The 5651-nt window shown below is 50.3% G+C and overlaps 1 protein-coding gene across 1 annotated transcript in view; it reads left to right on the top strand.

Annotated features, from left to right (window-relative positions):
- The first annotated feature begins 2056 nt into the window (after nucleotides 1–2056).
- The window catches only part of SLC16A9 (solute carrier family 16 member 9), a 64236-nt gene continuing 60641 nt past the window's right edge, over nucleotides 2057–5651 (top strand). The window contains 1 exon segment of the mRNA XM_017889928.1: nucleotides 2057–2650. The gene's annotated coding sequence lies outside the window, so the exon portion shown is untranslated.

The following is a 5651-nucleotide window of genomic DNA, read 5'->3' on the forward strand; positions in this document are numbered from 1 at the left end:
CTCAACTAGATTTCTGAGTTCTTTTACATGTCTTAATGCTCTCCTGCAGATGATGGGGGCAATTTTCACATTCCAGCCTGGCAACAGTCCCCTGAGCCAAGTGTACACTGCCCCAGGGCCAGATTCCAGCTCTCTGATTCCTCCAAGCTCCCTTCTAGCCACTTCATTAATTACATTAGAAACCTGGCCCTGCAGTCATCTGAGTTTATGACCTCTGAGAACCAGTCTTTCTCTCTAAAGCTGGGAGCATGCCTGTATGTGAGCACAAGCTCATATTTGGTTCTTAGTTGATAGGCAAGGGTTGGCCTGAGTAGAGATGGAAGTGCTGGCCAAGATTTCTTTCTTCTAAAAGAAATCTGGGAAAACTTGGTGCAAGTGATAACAGGCATGTGTCTATTTCAGAAACCAGTTGGTGGATGTAGAATATTTTCCAGGCACGGTTTCCTTGTCCCCAAAACATAAGTTCATATACATTGATTGGTTTGAGCGACAATCAAGATAACATGGGCTCTAGCGCTTAGGAAGTATTTGAATCAAAGACAGACTTTCTAAAATTACCTTTCATTGGCAGGGTGTGGTGGCTCACACCTGTAATCTCAACACTTTGGAGGCCAAGGTGGTGAATCACGTGAGGTCAAGAGTTCAAGACCAGGCCAACATGGTGAAACCCTGTATCCACTAAAAATACAAAAATTAGCCAGGTGTAGTGCTGCTTGCCTGTAATCCCAGCTACTCAGGAGGCTGAGGCAGGAGAATCGCTTGAACCTGGGAGGTGGAGGTTGCAATGAGCTGAGATCATGCCACTGCACTCTAGCCTGGGCAACAGAGCAAGACTCCATCTAAAAAAAAATCTTTTATTGAAACATATAGAGAAAATAACACAAATTATCAGTGTAGAGGTCAATGCATTATCACAAAGTGAACGCACTTGACTAACAATAAATAAGGTAAAAAATACAGCCTAAGAATCCCCTATTGTGTTCCCTCTCCTCTTCGGAAGTAAGTTTTTTATGGTGTTGACAGTATAGCTTCTCCATTTTTTCTTCCAGAACTTATTCTTGGAACCGCCTTGCTCTCTTTCTGTTACTTTTCCCCCTTCTCTTTTTCCTTCTTACAACAAAACAAAATACTATTGACTAGCAGTGGTCATTCTCTTCCCTCTAACCTGAAAGTCAGTAAATTGAGTAGAAAGGACTGATGGGGGCAAAAGGACTGAACCTCCACCACATTTGCGCTGTAAGAAAACATGACATGGTTGCCTAGGCTCCACAGGTTTTTTAAACTCTCATCTCACACAGACTCCATGATACAGGCAAGATTCTTGTAATTTCATAGACAAGGAAATGGAGGCTCAGCAGCTTGATCAGCACTTCTGAAACCAACCCTTTGCCGGGTGTCAAGTCTTCGTCTAGGCCAGGACCAGTGACTTTCAGTGTATAAAGGGAGTTCTCATCAAGGTGGTTGATGGCCCCAGTGTGGTGCGGCTTCCCAGAAAAACGCATACACAGAGAAACACAAAAAGTGCCTATGACTTTGGAGGGTTCCCACGGCTGGCGAACCACTGGTACCTCTGGACAGCCCCCTGCTGCTGCAGTGACTCTGAGGGATAAAACAGCCATCCGTATCCGCGCGCAAGCCCATTACCTTTCAGCCAAAGATAGTATTGCCAATGGTAGTATTGTTAGTGCAGTTCAACTGCAGGACAGACTGACGTCCTTAGAAGCAGCCTCTGTGTGTGTGTGTGTGCACCACGGGACGCCCTCCTTTCCCGCGGAGCTGTCACAAAGGACTTCACTTGGCATCCTCACTCCTCACTTCCCAGGATCACGGACTCCACAAAGTTCTGGTGCCCGTTTCTCCGGGACCACTGCCAGTTGAGCATACAGCTCCGGCCAGGAGGGCGCCAGTGGCCCCGGGAGCCAGGGAGACCAAGGACAACTAGCATTCATTTCTAGACCCCGGCTCCCCCGAAATGCGCACGGTCCTTGGCGGGCTCCGTCAGGGCACGTGGTGGGCGGCGGGGGCACAGCGGCGCCTGGGTACGCGCGTGTGTGCGCACGGAGAGGGTGCCTGGCCGACGGTGCCCACCTCTCTCGTGGCCTTAGTGGCTCCAGGCCTGGTAGGGCCGGGGCCGCAGCTCGGGCAGTGCCCTCCCTACTCCTGGTGGGGCCGGGAGCAGCGGGAGCAGGCACAGCGCCCCTACCGCCCGCTTTTCCGCCTCCATCTCCTCCGCCGCCTCCTCCTCCTTCCCCCAACCACCCGCGCAGTCACAACCGGTTCAGACTGGCCGGGGTGCCCCGCAAAGACAGACAAGGGAGAAAAAGACAACAGGGAAACCCCGGGGAGGAGGAGGAGAAAGAGAAGGTGGAGCCCAGAGAAGGGGGCCGGCTCCCAGCTCCATGTGGCCGCCGCCGCTGCGGGTCTGTGGGGGCAGAGGGCAGCGGCTCCCGGGGCCGCGCGTAGCGGGACCGATTGCCTAATACTCCGGCAGGGGCCGGGGCCGCAGCTGGCTCGGATAAATAGCCGCCCGGCGGGCCCGGAGCTGTACGGGAGAGCGGCGGCCGCGGCCCCCACTACACCACCAGCCCGGCCGCCCGGGGCATTGCGCCGGGTGCTGAGTACCGGAGGCCCCGCAGAGGCCGGGACTCAGGTAAAGGGCTGGAGCTTGTGGGGAGGGTTCCAAGGGAGGGCAGCAGTCCCTGCTGCCCTGCGTCCTAGAGACAAGAAGTCACTCCGACTCCGAGCAGTAGGAGGGGGCGGTGGAGCAGCATGGAACGTGGCTTTTGTCTGGGGTGTATGCCGGGGCTTCGAGTGTCCACGGTGCGCCCGCCCCTCGCCTCCTCACTTTTTGATGGGGTGCTTCTACAAAGTGGGCAAGTTTTCCCGGGAATCTGAAGGAGGCATTTTGCACGGAGTAGAAAGAGAGGGAGGGTGGTCCTGGGGGTGGTACGTTGGCCCCCCAGAGAGCTGCCCCTGGACTCCCGAGAGAGCTTCTAGGGTTGCTGGTGGAAGAGCAGGGAGAGGTGCATGTGTTGCAGGTCTGCCTCCATTTCCCAGAGGACCGAAAGGCCTCCAACTGCCTTGGTCCGGAGCGCGAGCAAGCAGGTGCCCTCGGAGGGTTGGGATTGGGGAGCCGGCGGTACTCCTGACCTACGTGGAGCGCAGCGCGCAGGGCCGGCGGATTCTGCACGCTGGCGCCAGGTTCAGCACCACCCGTCAGCCCTGGGCAAGCGCGGGAGCCCAGCCTTTGCCACCGCCGCAGGAGGCACCGGCACCGCGGCCACCTGGCCGCTTAGCCAGAACTTGGGAGGACTTGGTGCTTAACGCCTCATCTTTGGTTCGCCCGAGGTAACCTGCTGTGGCTTCAGCAGCGCCCAGAGGCTTTCCAGAGAGCTGATAACCACGAACAAACTTGGCCGTCCAAAGCAAATCAATGCTTTACCTTGTTTTGGGGGTCCCTAGTCTATCCAACGCAAATTATTCCGGAAGTTTAGTCAGGATTTACACTAAATATATTACTTATATAGTAAGTTATTCGATATAACGTTTTTGATCAATTTTCTAGGCTACAGTTTTGATGTGTTTTTTAAAAAAATCTTGAATTAACTGAATAATAGTTCATATTGAAGGTGGATTCCCCCATTCCCTGCACCCAGAGTAGAATTTTCCGTTGTTGTATCAAATTTTGTAAATTGTTATGCCTTAACAGTTTCTTGTATTGGAGTTGGCTTCAGCTTTGAGAAATTCTTCAGGCAGGTTTAGGCAGAGCTGAGGAAGCTAGAGAAGATTCCGAAGAGAAAGGATGATTATTTGCTGCATGATTATAGCGTCTTTTAAAACTTCTAATAGGAAAACACTTCCACTTTCCTGGACCAAATGCAGAGTAAAGCCATTTTCTATTATCTGTTGCAATAATTAATAATAAATATGTAAATGCAGAAAACATGGTTAATACCCAAATCATTGCCAGAAACCAGTCCCGCTCCCCACCACCTCAAAAATGTCCTCGGAAGTAGGAATTAGCTAACAAAATAGCTTAACCTGCAATTTTGCAGCAACTCAGACTTTCAGCACCACCCATCCCCTAATAACATCCCTATTGGTTTCTTCCATTTTGTGTAGGCGAGTGGAATAACAAGTATCCTTCATATCCATAGGATGAGCATCGGGAGGAACCAAAGATATGGGGAGGTAGATCAAGACATTAGGAAATCTTTTCCGGCTTCTGACTTTGAGTCTGAAAAGGTGGTGTGAATTGATTGGTGTCTGAATCTTTATCAGGACACATGGTGCTCTGGGGTGGATCTGGCCTTGCAACTCAAGCTAGAGGATGACAACTACACAGCCGTGGTCACATTTTCAAGTTTTACTTCCTTGCCCCAATCTTTCAAACCCCTAATTAATTAATTAGGTAATAAAAATTGTATATATTTGTGATGCACACAACACGATGTTTTGAAATAGTAATATATTGTAGAATGGCCCAACCAACATAATTAACCTATGTATTACCTCACATTTTTATCTTTTTTTTTTTTTTTTTTTTTTTTTTTGGTGTGGGGGGAAAACTTTTTTCTTCCCCCTTTTTTTTTTTTTTTTTTTTTTTTTTTTTTTGAGACGGAGTCTCGCGCTGTCGCCCAGGCTGGAGTGCAGTGGCCGGATCTCAGCTCACTGCAAGCTCCGTCTCCCAGGTTTACGCCATTCTTCTGCCTCAGCCTCCTGAGTAGCTGGGACTGCAGACGCCCGCCACCTCGCCCGGCTAGCTTTTTGTGTTTTTTAGTAGAGACGGGGTTTCACCGTGTTAGCCAGGATGGTCTCGATCTCCTGACCTCGTGATCCGCCCGCCTCGGCCTCCCAAAGTGCTCGGATTACAGGCTTGAGCCACCGCGCCCGGCCCAGTCTACCATCTTAACAATTTTGAAAATACAATACATTGTTATTAACTATAGTCACTATGTTGCACAATAGATCTCTTGAACTTATTGCTCCTAACTGAAATTTTGTATCCTTTGACAAACATCTCTTCACCCCAACCCTAGCTACTGGTAACCAGGGTTCTACTCTCTTCTCTGAGTTCAACCATTTTAGATTCAAGTCTCCCTCCCCTCCCCTCCCCTCCCCTGCCCTGTCCTGCCCCATCCTGCCCTGCCCTGCCCTCCCCTTCCCTCTTTTCTTCTCTTTCTTCTCTCTCTCTCTGTCTCTTTGTTCTCACTGCAGCCTCGACTTAACCAGGCTCAGGTGATCCTCTCACCTCAGCCTCCCGAGTAGCCGGGACTACAAGCATGTGCCACCGCACCCAGCTAATTTCTGTGTTTTTTGTAGAGATGGGGTTTTGCCATGTTTCCCAAGCTGGATTACAGGCATGAGCCACTGTGCCTGGCCAATTTCCTTCTTTTTTTTTTTTTTTTTTTTTTTTTTTTTTTTTTTTTTTTTTTTTTTTTTTGAGATGGAGTTTCACTCTGTTTTTTGAGACAGAGTTTTGCTCTTGTCACCCAGGCTGGAGTGCAGTGGTGCAATCTTGGCTTACTGCAACCTCTGCCTCCCAGGTTCAAGCAGTTCTCCCGCCTCAGCTTCCCGATTAGCTGGCATTACAGGCGCGTGCCACCATGCCTGGTTAATTTTTTTGTGTTTTAGTAGAGATGGGGTTTCAC

The sequence above is a fragment of the Rhinopithecus bieti genome, unplaced genomic scaffold (assembly GCF_001698545.2).
Source record: "Rhinopithecus bieti isolate Rb0 unplaced genomic scaffold, ASM169854v2 scaffold_18620, whole genome shotgun sequence".
Lineage (NCBI taxonomy): Eukaryota > Metazoa > Chordata > Mammalia > Primates > Cercopithecidae > Rhinopithecus > Rhinopithecus bieti.